The sequence below is a fragment of the Moschus berezovskii genome, chromosome 4, assembly GCF_049115385.1.
Source record: "Moschus berezovskii isolate FMDL1 chromosome 4, NW_MosBer_1.0, whole genome shotgun sequence".
In the NCBI taxonomy this organism is placed as follows: Eukaryota; Metazoa; Chordata; class Mammalia; order Artiodactyla; family Moschidae; genus Moschus; species Moschus berezovskii.
In genome coordinates this window covers 40,375,143-40,390,698 of record NC_142463.1, presented here as the reverse complement: position 1 = coordinate 40,390,698, position 15,556 = coordinate 40,375,143, and positions in this window count along the sequence as shown.

The window sequence follows — 15,556 nt, the reverse complement described above, 5'->3', positions numbered from 1 at the left end:
GGATTTTGGGCACTTAAACAGAAAAAATAACTAAAAACAAAAGAAAATCAAGTAAAATGACAGGGCGATCATAATCTCTGGTCTATAAGCAGAGAACTGCCATGACTCCTAATAACATGTGAATTAGCAAGGTTTATGGAGTGTAACAGATAAAAGATACTAAGAATATAGAAGGAAAAAGTATGTATAATGCCATTGTTTATTGGTATAAAATGACTCTAAGATACCCATGGACTGAACTTGTATAACTTACAAACCACAGGGAACTCAAAAATGCCCAAACACTAACACTGAATCTTAGCTCTCAAGGTGTATTCCATCTGTGGCTTGATTGATCTTTTATGTGGCAAGAGAAACCCTTCCAATATTTTATGATCCTGGCAAGCATCAGTAGTCAGTATTATTATAGCTGAGGGTCAAGGACAGGGCTAGAATAAACTTCTACAGGGAAGCTGGAAAGGATGTATAGGGAAACAGAAGCAAGAGGCCACTAGTAGCTGAGTGTAAGTGGCTAGGAATGGGGGCATATTATTAGGACAAGAAGTGGAGTTCTCCCAAAATACAGTGCAGGATCTAAGTCTAACAGCCAGAAAGAGAATGGATTTTTGGAATTAACAGCAATCACCAGAGGCCAAGGCACAGGGTCCAGTGGAGATATCAAGTCATAAAGGTTGAAAGCCAAAGGAGGCAAGTGGCCCCGTGAGGGGTTGAGGCCAGGAACAAGGTTGGGTTGCAGTTGTCTTGGGAGACCAAGTAGGGAAGAAAGGAGGGAGGTCTGGGATTGCTCAGAATGGTCAGATAAAAAACTCTGTGGCAAGGAACATCTCTTTCAGAGGACTGTGACAGAGCTATTCCAGCTGACTGATGAAAAATCAACACCAGATGGCTCAAAAAGAGATGCTTCTCTTGGATTTGCTGTTTTTTCTACCTTAGGAGGAAGAAAGTTGAGCGATAAAGCAATGTTTCCTCTTTAACAAGGTTTCCAGTCTATTTCATGGAACACATCTGGTAAGATGCTCAGCAACAAAGTACTCCGTGGTCAAATACATTTGGAAAAATGCCAGATATTATCTTCTTTATGATTTACAATGTACATTAATATACTAAAAGTTCTGAAAAGTCCTGTAGTAAAGAGGTTTGTTTAACTTTGTTATCCTTGTTTAATGCAGTATTTCTTAAAACTGCTTGATTATAGAACCCTTTTCTTACATAATACATCTTAATTTTCCAAGATACAGTTATTATGAATAGTGTGCTTTGAGAAATGCTTTTCTAGAACTTTTGTTACATTTGTCCTGTGGACTCAATTATAATGACAAAATCCACCTTGATTCAATGCCAAGGAGATCATAGAAAACACTTGCCTTCGTAGTACAAATGAATTAACGCCAGGTGTAGACACAATGCTTTCCAGAGAAGGTATTTTTATTTATTTATCTTAAGTATCTATTTCCAAAAAGGACTTGAAATGGTGTGTGTGTTATGTATTGTCCTCTGAGCCTGGAGAGAGAAGGCCAGGATAATTATTCAGTCACACTGACTTCTGTTTCTGAAGTGTGAATGACATGAACAGTCATGATAAACCAGGCAACAGGTACGAAGCACTTTAAAGGTAACTATGTTATTCTTCAAGTCTGGCCATTAGAGGTAGGATAATGAGGCAACATAATGGTGGCTCATATAAAAGTTGATAGAATTTCTACTGGCAAATCCATCAAACTCAGCATCTGAGAAAAGCATATTTGTGGTGTTGTTGAAAACAACGGGTGAAGAGCTTGATTGTTGTGACAGGGGCTAGCTATGAAACAGTCCTTAAAGCCTTTTGCAGATGGAACCGACCTCAACACACAATGTTTAAGTCAATCAAAGTAGTCAGTATGGGATCTTGGCTAGGCTTTGGGTAGGTTGGCATGTATTACATTCTTCTATAACTTTTCAATAATAGCATTTTCTGCTCAAAGCAGATAACTTAGACTGGTACAGAGGGCCACAGGCCCCTTCCTTCTCCTGCTTCTGCAGAGAGAAGATCTATTTGGTGAGCAAAGACCAGGAACAATATGATATTTTTCCTGACCTACCTCTTCCTCAAGATCAAGGTCATAGCCTTAGTGTGGATGCTGTCTCTTCAGTCATGTCTGACTCTTTGTGACCCCATGGACCGTAGCCTGCCAGGCTTCTCTGTCCATGAGATTTCCCAGGCAAGAATACTGGAGTGGGCTGCCATTTCCTCCTCCAGCGGATCTTTCCAACCCAGGGATGGAGCCCGCATCTCTCATGTCTCTTGCACTGGCAGGCGGGTTCTTTAGCACTAGCACCACCTGGGAAGCCCAACCTTAGTGTAAGTGTGCCTTTTCCAGCAAGGTACCAGGGTGGCCTGGCCCTGAGAGCAAGATAGCTAATGACCTTGCTCAAGTCTGACTGAAGATTGAGCTTCTGCACTGTGATAGAGCAAGATTTGGTTACTTCCAACTCCCTTTCTGGAGCTTTATAATTCAAGTTATATTTAACTAGAAGTGGATTTTTTTGTCATGCTATTGCAGGTTGTAAAGGATTTACTCTTTAGTATAGAAATAAGGGTAGAAAGGGATTAAGAGACATGGAGGAGAGAGAAGTTCTAACTTCTCTAACATAGAGGAGTTCACTAATTGGAGTTTCAGGAGGATAGAAAAAAAAGAATATGGAAGAAGCAATCATTTAGGAGATAATGGTCAAAAGTTTCCAGAACTTAAAATTTAAAAAAACGACAAATGGTTTTCAGATTTGGAAATCCAAAAAGATCCTAGGCAAAAATAAAAAGAAATTCTCTTATAGATGTAAATTTTAGTGAAACTCCAAAGCATCAAAGGCAAGGGAAAGGCTTGCAAAACAAGTAGAGAGTCAAGACTTTCTATAAGACATCGCAAATAACCTAATGGAGTAATTTTTGTACAATAATGAAAACTAGAAGACAATGAACGGTATCTTTAAAGTGCTGAGTGAAAATAATTGTCAACCAACAATGAAATACGTGGTGAAATGATCTTTCAAGGGAAGAGGGAAAGAATAACAAATGCATGCTACAAAAAAATAAGATAACAATTTACCACCAACAGATTCAGGTAAAAGTAATGCCAAGTGGAAAGTCTCACATGCAGAAAGGAATTACCCACAAAAATGTAGGTAAATCTAAACAAATATTGACTATATAAAACAATAGCATTTATTTTGTCAAATTAAAAAATAAAACCAAATACTGGACAACAATAACATATAATTCGAGCAGTTTTATTAGGTCTGAAGCACTAGAGTCTTTGTTTTGGAGACCAAATAGAAAGATACTGATCAACATTTAATTTTTTAAAGCATGCATGTTAAAATACCTGGGGTAACTATTAAAAAAATGGATATGGAAAATATAACTTTATAACTCATAGAAGACAAAAGAAAAAAGATAAAATGGTGGTGGGGATAAGCTGGCTAGAGGTTAATCACAGTATAAGAGGCATTTACATTTTTTAAAAAAGATATTTCAAATAAAACCCAGATCATTATGAGGAATTCTCTGCTGTCATTTCTTCCAGATTTCCTCTGGTTCCTACTTTCATCTTCCTGCATTCATCAGCAGCATCTCAAAGAGAAGATGACTCAGAGGCAGGACACTGGAGGAGGCAGGATTCTCCTCCTAGAAAGGGAAAGGGGCAGGCATTAAAAGGACCAAGGAACTAAGGAAGGTCTAAGGATGGGAGGTTGAGGGAAGGGATGCAGGGAGAAAGTCTATTCTGACTGAAGAAGGGTTGGTCACATGCTATGACCGAAGAAAACATTGGTGTAATCACAGCTTCAAAGACATGGGACAAAGAGATTTCCTAAGACTGAAATGGCCTGAGAAAGTGTTTCAATGAAACTGGGATCTGTAGTGGTGAAAAAAATCAAGTTAATGCTGAAAACAGCTACCTGACCCATTGAACAAAATAAACCCTAGCACTGCAGGGAAGTGGCATGGATTAAGCAGATTTCCCCTTTATGTTTCCATTTAACTTTTTTTCTTTTTTCCAAGAAAGCCTATTCTATGTATAAAACCTCACTAGGCACAACATTCCCATGATCATTTGACATAGCCTCTGCTCTCTTGAGGTGAGAAGATTCACATACATAAAAGAAGATAAGAGAGTGAAGGAAAGGCTATTAATAGAAAAGAAACGAGGTAGTTGGGATGGGCACAAATATTGAATACGAGTCACAGGTGGAGCTGATCAGCTGCAAGTGTGCAAAGCTGACCACTGATGTTGAGATTTTTAAAAATTGTTGTCTAGCAAGTTTAGAGTCAAAGATTGTAAAGATGCATCAATTACACATACCCACACATACATTACAGAGATCTCTGTAGGGTAATAGAACTTCCAGCTTCTGTGATAACCATGCAGTGGACATTTGTCATTCTATTTGGCCTCCTATTGTCTGAACCTCCTTCCTATGTTTGTGAATTTCTCACACCTTATAGCATAGCCCATATGCTGCAAATCACTCTTTGAACCTGTGATTACACCAGTGTTTTCTTAGATCATAGCATGTGACCAACCCTTCAGTCAGAATAGACTTTCTCCCTGCATCCCTTCCCTCAGCCTCCCTCCCTTGAACCTTCCATAGTTCCTTGGTCATTTTAATGCCTGCTCCTTTACACCAGAATCCTGCCTCCTCTGGTGTCCTGCTTCTGAGTCATCTTCTCTTTGGGATACTGCTGATGAATACAGGAAGATGAAACCCCATATGCGATACACATTAGGATCGCAAATATTTTTCCCCAGCCTCCATTGTAGTTACAGCCTTGGTCACTAACTGGGCTCTGCCAAACAGATTATTGAATTGAAGGCTGGCGATGTGAAGATGTGGTGTCTGTCCAGAATCCATTCAGACAGCAGCAGTGGCCACGGTGCAGTGGGCGTGGCCGAGGCAGTGAGAATAGGGTCCCAGGTCATACGTGACTAAGCAGTGGAGGCTCTGCAGGGAGCAGTGATGACCTGGCAGAAGCTGTCAGGCAGTAGGTGCAGCTTTCCAGAGGCAGTGGGAGCAGTGGTTCTAGGGGTCCTAGTGCTTGCTGTCTCGTGATGCTGGCAGTGCCAGCTGTGGGATTGAGTGCCCAGGGGTAGCAGCAGTTTTGCATTGTGATTTGGGCATTATAACCCCCAAACTGGGTTCTCTAACTTTCTGGAAGACACTGCAAGCTATTCAATATCCTTTTCTGCTTAAATTAGCTAAGTTTCTGTTATTTAATGATCTTGCCTGATACATAGAGCAAGGTCCGTGTCTTTAAAAGAAAGGTGAGTATAATTCCACAAGATACCACTCCTGAACACCAAGCCAATAACACCTCGAAGTTAATTCTTCACTCATTCAGTGAATATTAATTGGTCTCTACTTTGTGCCAGACATTGTGGTAGACACTGGATACAGCAGTGACCAACACAGATACTGTCCTTGTCACTGTGGAATTTAAAACAGCTTAGCATAAAATACAGATATCACATAAATGATGAAACAGGTAGCGACAGAGTTCTATAAAATTGTAACTCACAGTTATGTGCTATGGGAAGCCTGACAGATTGGGAAGCTTAACCTAGTTTCAGGCCCCAGAAAGAGCAGACAGTGAGACCAGAATGACTCGTGGGAATTATCAAGGTAAAGGAAAGTAGAATGAGAGAAGGCATTTCAGATCTGGGAACAACGTGTTTCAAGACCCAGAGGTGAGGGACGCAGTGGGGAGTTTGAGAATCCAAAAGAACTCTTATATAACTAGAGGAGTGAAAGTGAAATAGGAGGAAAACTGAAAGACGATGTCGAAGAAATTAGTGAAAGTTTATGAAGGGCTTTGTAAACCATGAGAATTAGATTTCTGAGACCCTCCATTCACCGCATAACTGCCATAATTTGTATTCATTTGCCCCAGAGAAAAGAGGACATAAAGGAGTCCAAAGAAAATTTAGAAGACAACTAATTTTCTAAATATGGGCTCCCCAGGTGGCTCAGTGGTAAAGAATCCTCCTGATAATGCAAGAAACCAAGAGATGTGGGTTTGATCCCTGGGTTGAAAGATCTCCTGGAGAAAGAAATGGCAATCTACTCCAGTATTCTTGCCGGGGAAATCCCATGGACAGAAGAGACTGGTGGGCTGCAGTCCATGGGGTCCCAAAGAGTCAGACACAACTGAACACACACACACATTTCTAAATAGATTATTTTGTTTTGTGGGTTGAACTGTGTTCCCCTTCTGCACCATCCTCCCCAACACCTGCCAGATTCATATATTAACATCCTAACCTCCAATACATCAGAATGTGACTGTATTTGGAGACAGCACCTTTAAAAAGAATTAGGGTAAAATGAGGTCGTTTGGGCAAGCCCTAATCCAATATGACTGGAATATTTATGAGGAGAGGGAATTGAGACACAGATAACACACAGACAAGAGAATACCATGTGAGGACACAGCAAGAGGGTGGCTGTCTGCCAACAAAGGAGAGAGGCCTCAGTAGAAACCAACCCTGATGACACCTTGATCTTGGACTTCTAGCATCTAGAACTGTCAGAAAATAAATTTTTGTTGGCTAGTTCACCCAGTCGGTGCTATTTTCTTAGGGCAGTCCTAACTAAAATTAACACATTTTGCAACCCTAACGGTACTGGTTTTGAAAATCAGAGCTTTTGAACTGTAAGATCTGGGATTTTTGAAAGAGAAAAGATTTCCACATGCTCTGAGCCCGTTTTTGGAAATTCAGAGAAAAATTGTATGAGAGAACGTAAATTTAATACCATAAAGAAAGACAATGGATTTTTAAAGATAATAACTATATCCCTGAGACAAAAAAAAAAAAAAAAAAAAAATGTGTAGGAGGCAGCATTACAAGCCAGAATCAAGATTACCTGGAGAAAAACAACAAACTCAGATATGCAGATGATGATATTCTAATGGCAGAAAGCAAAGAGGAACTAAAGAACCTCTCGATGAAGGTGAAAGAGGAGAGTGAAAAAGCTGGCCTAACATGTAGAACTCAACATTCAAAAAACTAAGATCATGACATCTGGCCCTGTTACTTCATAGCAAATTGAAGGGGGAATGGTGGAAGCAGTAACCGATTTTCTCTTTTGGGGCTCCAAAATCACTGCGGATGGTAACTGCTGCTGCTGCTGCTAAGTCACTTCAGTCATGTCAGACTCTGTGACCCCATAGACGGAAGCCCACCAGGCTCCCCCGTCCCTGGGATTCTCCAGGCAAGAACACTGGAGTGGGTTGCCATTTCCTTCTCCAATGTGTGAAAGTGAAAAGTGAAAGTGAAGTTGCTCAGTCGTGTCTGACTCTTAGCGACCCCACAGACTGCAGCCTACCAGGCTCCTCCATCCATGGGATTTTCTAGGCAAGAGTACTGGAGTGGCTTGCCATTGGTGACTACTTCCATGAAATTAGAAATGCTTGCTTCTTGGAAGGAAAGTTATGACAAGCCCAGACAGCAAATGAAAAAGCAAAGACAACTTTGCCAACAAAGTCTGCATAGTCAAAGCTATATTTTTTTCCAGTAGTCATATATGGATGTGAAAGTTGGACCATAAAGAAGGTTGAACACTGAAGAACTGATGCTTTTGAATTGTGGTGCTGGAGAAGACTCTTGAGAGTCCTTTGGATAGCAAGGTGATCAAATCAGTCAATCCTAAGGGAAACCAACCTGAATACACATTGGAAGGACTGCTGCTGAAGTTGAAGCTTCAATACTTTGGCCTCCTGATGCAAAGAACTGACTCATTGGAAAAGACATTGATGCTGGGAAAGATTGAAGACAAAAGGAAAAGAAGGTGGCAGAGGATGAGATGGTTGGACGGCATCACCAATTCAATGGACATGAACTTGGGAGAACTCTGGGAGATGGTAAGGGACAGGGAGGCTGGTGTGCTGCAGTCCTTGGGGCTGCAAAGAGTCAGACATGACTTGGCAACTGAACAACATTGACAACAACAGGGGATTAACAGCAGTATAGATTAAACAGGAGACAGATGTCACAAATTGTCTCAGAGAACAGTTCTTGTGCTCCTATTCTGCTCTGGGCCACTGGAAACCCCAGGGACATTTGAGAGTAGTTTAATAAACAGGGAAACTAATCTTCACCTCCTAGCATGTTGGTTGAAAGAGGCAGCTAAGCCCTAGAGCAGCAGGGGCTGAGTGAAGCAGCTCTGCAGATGGGTCTAAGGGCAGTTTCATAAGCACACAAAGTGAAATGTGGATCAGCTCTGTGCTGATGAGAGGGGTGTGGATCTTTCTAAAAGGGGCCAATAGACTCAAAGGACCCTTGAGAGTGTGATGAAGAGTAAAGGACCTGTCAGTTGGAGGCCATGGTAACACAAAGATAATCTTATCAGAAGCAGGTGGAAATAAGGACCAAAAAATTCCAGGGAAGAGATGCACCTTACCAGATACCAGCAGAAAACAAAGGATGCCTATAGACTAGCTACCTCCCCATATTAGAGCAACCAGACAAATGTAAGGCCTTACAAACAGGCAGAAAAAAAACAGGATAAAACAGAAAAGCAACACTGAATTTGAAGAAATAGTTTGATTCAAAGTCAGAATTACACATTGAAATATATAAAATAAATATTTGCACAGATTTCAGAAGATTACAATCACTTATTTTAAGGATGTGACTTAATGGGAATGACTTCAACCCCATTTAGTTCTTTCACAGAGCCAATTAAATGATCAGCAATAACTCTTTTCCATGCAGGAAGAACATGATATATATTGAGTAGCCATAGAAAGTTTTGAGAAACTGATTTGGTTGGATTAAACTATTACATGTTACAAATATCTTGTATTTAGAAGGACAAATCCCAGGGACGGGGGAGCCTGGTGGGCTGCTGTCTATGGGATTGCACAGAGTCGGACACGACTGAAGCGACTTAGCAGCAGCAGCAGCAGAAGAAGAACAAATATAAAAAATATTGATGCAATAGCCTTGAAAGTTCTCAGTAGCACTGAATTTACATTTCAAGTTTTTTCAACATGGATGTCTTTTTAAAAAGTATGATTTCTGCTCATCTTTTAAAATATATAGTAAAGTAATGCTTAAAATTCTCCAAGCCAGGCTTCAGCAATACGTAAACCGTGAACTTCCAGATGTTCAAGCTGGTTTTAGAAAAGGCAGATGAACCAGAGATCAAATTGCCAACATCCAATGGATCACTGAAAAAGCAAGAGAGTTCCAGAAAAGCATCTATTTCTGCTTCATTGAATATGCCAAAGCCTTTGACTGTGTGGATCACAATAAACTGTGGAACATTCTGAAAGAGATGGGAATACCAGACCACCTGACCTGCCTCTTGAGAAACATGTATGCAGGTCAGAAAGCAACAGTTAGAACTTGACATGGAACAACAGACTGGTTCCAAATAGAAAAAGGAGTATGTCAAGGCTGTATATTGTCTCCCTGCTTATTTAACTTCTGTGCAGAGTACATCATGAGAAACGCTGGGCTGGATGAAGCACAAACTGGAATCAAGATTGCCGAGAGAAATATCAATAACCTCAGATATGCAGATGACACCACCCTTATGGCAGAAAGTGAAGAAGAACTAAAGAGTCCCTTGATGAAAGTGAAAGAGGAGAGTGAAAAAGTTGGCTTAAAGCTCAACATTCAGAAAACTAGGATCATGGCATCTGGTCTCATCACTTCATGGAAAATAGATGGGGAAACAGTGGAAACAGTGGCTGACTTTATTTTGGGGGGCTCCAAAATCACTGCGGATGGTGATTGCAGCAATGATATTAAAAGACGCTTATTCCTTGGAAGGAAAGTTATGACCAATCTAGACAGCATATTAAAAAGCAGAGACATTACTTTGCCAACAAAGGTCCGTCTAGTCAAGGCTATGGTTTTTCCAGTGGTCATGTATGGATGTTAGAGTTGGACTATAAAGAAAGCTGATTGCCGAAGAATTGATACTTTTGAACTGTGGTGCTGGAGAAGACTCTTGAGAGTTCCTTGGACTGCAAGGAGATCCAACCAGTCCATCCTAAAGGAGATCAGTCCTGGGTGTTCATTGGAAGGACTGATGTTGAGGCTGAAACTCCAATATTTTGGCCACCTGATGCAAAGAGCTGACTCATTTGAAAAGACCCTGATGCTGGGAAAGATTGAGGGCAGGAGGAGAAGGGGACGACAGAGAATGAGATGGCTGGATGGCATCATCGACTGGATGGACTTAGGTTTGGGTGGACTCCAGGAGTTGGTGATGGACAGGGAGGCCTGGTGTGCTGCGGTTCATGGGGTCGCAAAGAGTCAGACATGACTGAGCGACTGAACTGAACTGATACATATATATATATACACATATTTATTTATTTATGATTGTGCTGGGTCTTCATTGTTGTATGTGTGCTTTCTCTAGGTGTGGAGAGTGGGGGCTACTTTCTAGTTTCAGTGCATGGGCATCTCATGGTGGCTTCTCTTGTTGTGGAGCACAGGTTCTAGGGTGCATGGGCTTCAGTAGTTTCTCAGGAGTTGCTGCTGACTGGCTCCAGAGCACAGGCTCAGTGGTTGTGGTGCATGGGCCTAGTTGCCCTGTCACGTGTGGGATCTTCCCAGACCAAGGATTGAACCAGAGTCCCTTGCATCTCAAGGTGAATTCTTAACCACTAGAATACCAGGGAAGTCCAGACATGGATATATGACTGCAAAACAATGTAGGACGTTCTTCTGTGAGTTTATCTATTATTGATTCCTAGAACACAATATCCTTGAAACATAGAACTACAGTGGGGAGTCTGGAAACAAAAATCTTCTCAATGCATTGTAAAAGTCCAGTGTGATACCAGCTAAGAACTAAAAGGCAAAGAAGTTGGAACTCCCTTGGCATTTCAGTGGTTAAGACTTTACTACCAGAGGCATGAGTTCCATGCCTGGCCGGGCAACTGATACGCTGCATGCTGCACTACGTGGCCAAAAAGTAGGAAAATAAAAAAGAGGCTGGGTAGTAATTTAGACATTGTGATGAGTTGGTAAGTTTGGAATTGGTCAAATTTTACAAAGCAATTTCAGTTAAGTTGCTGACTTGTAGCAAATACTGGAAGTAAATTTCTTATTAATAGTCTTCAGTGATTGCTCAAAAGTCTCTTCACATTTCAGGATTACAGATTTGGCATGATTTTGTTTAAAATATTATGAACACTTGGGCTCTCCTTCTGTTGTTTTCTTTAGCCACAAAAGTACATCTCAGTCTTTTAAGTATATTTGTGTCCAGAAAAAGACACTTGTTTCTTGGGAGAGACACAGACCACTATTAGGGTTCTGGGCTCAGATCTCTTTACTGGGTTTACTGGTATAGTCAACACCCTGTACAACTTTCCATGGTGACTGTTTTGGGGGAATTTTGTTGATACTTTTAGTGATTTGGCAAACTAATAAGACGAAGCCCTCACAGATTCCTAATAGTGTGGGTCACTTTCATCCTAGAGGCTTGTGATGGACAGTCCCCAGTGATCCCCAATTCTTGATATTCATAAATTTATGTAGGCCCTCCTTGCACTGAATAGGGCTGACTTTGTAACTAAGAAACTATTACAGCAATAACAGACTTCTAAGCCTAGGCCATAAAAGACATTGTAACTTCTTTCTTGCTGTCCTGGACCACAGCTCATACTGAGGGAAGTAACTTGTCATGTCTTGGGGCCTCTTATAAAGCTCTGAAAAGGACTCCTACCAACAGTTGTGTGAGTGAGTCATCTGACAGCAGAACTTTTAGCCCCAGTCAAGCCTTCAGATGATTTCAGCTGTGACCTACATTTTGATTCACCCTCAGGAGATTTCTGAAGCCAGAACTACCCAGTTAAGCCACTTACCAAAGGCCTGACCCACAGAAGCTATATAACTGATATATGCTTATTGTAAGCTGCTGAGTTTTAGAGTTCATTGGAAGGACTGATGCTAAAGCTGAAACTGCAATACTTTGGCCACCTCATGCGACGAGTTGACTCACTGGAAAAGACTCTGATGCTAGGAAAGGTTGGGGGCGGGAGGAGAAGGGGATGACAGAGAATGAGATGGCTGGATGGCATCACCGAATCTGTGGACATGAGTTTGAGTGAACTCTGGGAGTTGGTGATGGACAGGGAGGCCTGGCGTGCTGTAATTCATGGGGTCGCAAAGAGTCGGACACGACTGAGCGACTGAACTGAACTGAACTGAAGTTTTAGAGTATTGCACGGTAATAGATAATTTAAACAGTGCTTTTAGTATCTCATCTTTTACCTTTAGTAAAAGTCTGAGACCTACACGAGCTTTGTGTTTGTGGTACTTTGGGGCAACTGAGGAATTCCAATCATTTACAGTGCGGGTTGAAGTGGGCTTGTGAGAAATGACAAAAGCAGTAATGGAGAATATAAGAAGTAGTCAATAGTGGAAATAGGGCTGTAGAACATATTGGCAGGGAAACATGAACACCTTGGAAAAATTCAGGTTAAGGAGAACTTCCCCTATTATATAGAATGGAGACTTTCACATCTTATTTGGATTTTTAAGAGTACTGAAATTATTCTTTTTGTAAAAGAGAGCAGTTATCTTTGGTATGTAACAATTAACTCCAAAACTTAGTAGCTTAAAGAAAAAACAATTTAATGCGTCTCATAAGTCAGTGATTGACTAGGATCTTCTACTGTTTTTGCCTGGGCTCACTCATGCAACTGCAGTCATCTAACAGTTCAGCTGGGGTGAATTGGTCTAACATGGCCTCATGCACATGCCTAGGGCCTCATCTAGGATGGTTGGAATAACTAGGATTTTTGGGACTGTATCTTCATATGTTCTTACATCTTGGGTTTCTTTTTTTTTTTAATTAATTTATTTTTAATCGAAGGATAATTGCTTTACAATCTTATGTTGGCTTCTGCCATACATCAACATGACTCAGCCATAGAAACCTTCCTCCCACCCCGCATCACAGCATGCTTCTCTCAGGGTTCCAAGAGAATAAGCATGGAAATCTCAGTATATGGCTTCTGTTGAGTCCTGTTGCTCAATGCCAGCCATAAGTCAGGCTCAGATAGCAAGGATGGGAGATAGACTCCATTTCCTGATGAGATGATTGGCAAAGAATTTGTGGTCAATTTAAACCCACTCCAGTGATGATGATCACTTCTTAAAAATTCAAGCACAACAGAGGAGTAAAAGAAAGCCTGAAAAATTTCCCCATCCATAGATAAATAATGTTAACATTTGATGAACACCATTAGGAGTATGTCTATATGTAAAATAATGAGCAGATGGAATGATGTACGGATAAACAGTGGGTAGCCAGAAAGTAATAACCCCTAAGAGGTGAGAATCACTTATTTTTATACCTACACATTACTTTGGCCAACTGGTGTGAAGAGCTGACTCATTGGAAAAGACCACATTAACTTTAAACAAGATAGATTCACTACTTGTTAAGAAAGATGAGGAAATCAGCTTTCTTATAATTCTTCCCATCTCTCTTTCTTTGCTTATAGAATTATTCTGATTTGGTCAGTGTTTATTTATTTATTTTGTAGTAGTCATCCTTTTGGTTGTTTAAATGTAGTTCTACATTTAAATGGATGCAGTGATCACAGGTGCTCCTTTTCCTGCGGCTCCTTCATTTTGGCAGGTTGTTGAGTAGCCTGAGATCTTCCCTGAGGACTTTCATGTTTTGGAATGTCTGTCACTTGCCTTTATCTTTGAATCACCATTTGAATAGATGTAACATTTCTTCTCGGAGAAGACAATGGCAAGCCACTCCAGTACTCTTGCCTAGAAAATCCCATGGACAGAGAAGCCTGGTGGGCTACAGTCCATGGGGTTTCTACTAGTCGGACAAGACTGAGTGACTTCACTTTCACTTTTCAATTTCACACATTGGAGAAGGAAATGGCAACCCACTCCAGTGTTCTTGCCTGGAGAATCCCAGGGATGGCGGAGCCTGGTGGGCTGCCGTCTATGGGGTCGCACAGAGTCGGACACGACTGAAGCGACTTAGCAGCAGCAGCAGCAGCAGCAACATTTCTTCTTTCTCTCAGAACATTATAGACATTGTTCTGTTGTCTTCTGGCATTCAGCATTTTTAACAATGAGTGAAGATGATAATAGCCTGATTTTTTTTTCTTACTTTTTTTTTTTTTTGTCTAGAATCTCAGGGAATTCTAGAATTTTAATGATTTCACCAGAAAATGTTTTTGATATAACTTGATTATATCAGTTTTTTGGAATTCAATCTGTAAACTTAGTTATTCCTATAGTTTAAGAAACATTTGTTGCATTATATCCCTGCATATTTTAATGCTTTATTTGATTGGTTCTATCATTGTGATCCCACTTATTCTTATGCTGGACCTTCTTTATCCTTCACATCTATCATCGTGTTACCTTAATCTCTTTGCCTTTTTCTTTTGCATTCATGTTGATTAACTGAAGCTTTTTACTATTACATTGATTTTCTTTTTACTGTTTCTATTTCGAGTCTGAAATGGTTACTTCGGTTTCCTAATCTTGTTTATGTAGTTTTGCATTCTCATTTATTTTTTCTTATTATGCCAATGAGCTCTTCCTTTATTGAACTGAGAACTTATTTAATACTTTTCTGGCATAAAGCACTCATAAGACATAAACTTACGTTGTTTTTCTTTTTCTTGATATATCTTTTTCTTCTTAATCTTTTTTTTTTTTGGTAACGTTACATGTTTGCATATTTACCATGCCCTTTCTTTCCATTTGTTCTGTGTCACCTTTTCCATCTGCTCTGATGTCAGTTTGCTTTCATTTCTCTGAGCCATAGTTTGAGGACTAGGTGTTGCTCTCTATCCTCTTTGCTAGGGCCAAAGGACTGCGGAGAATAGGAGTACTAGATTTTAGTGAAGACTAAAGCCTTGCTGTAGTGTCTAAGCATTCCTTTTCTTCAGGAATTCCATTAATTATCCTGTAGTAGGGCTCCTCTTTTCTCTGCCAGAGATGTATCTATTTTCGGTGCCCTTTGGCTCAATTCCTCAAAGTTAGCATAGTCTCTGAAAGATAAAATCCTGATGGACTTGCCCAACCTATTAAGGACCCAATGTAATATTAAGATAGTGAAAGTAGAATAATATAAACCTCTATTTTGGAAGGAAAATATGAAATCAAAAATAAAATGTCACTCTTCAAGAATAAAATCAGCCTTAATTAAAGGAAAGCTCTGTAGCAAATCACATGAAAAATATTTGTAAAGGCACTATAATAAAATATCTTTGCTTCACTGATAAGAAAGCTCAAGAATATAGACTATTCAATATCCAAGTTGCTAAACAGCTCAAATGCTGACTAGTCAGATCAAGGTAAAGCTCTAAAGTAAGATTAAAATTGACTGTGCTTTTACTTTCATCACAAGTAAAACAGACTCTCCACTGATTTTCTTGATATTCAATATAAAGTGATAAGGGTTTTGTTGACAAGTTATTCTTCCATTGATCTTCTCATTACTCATATGACATGTAATCCTTTAGTCTCAATGTTTGAGTAGACTTCAATATTTTGAAATGTTTTAATAATTG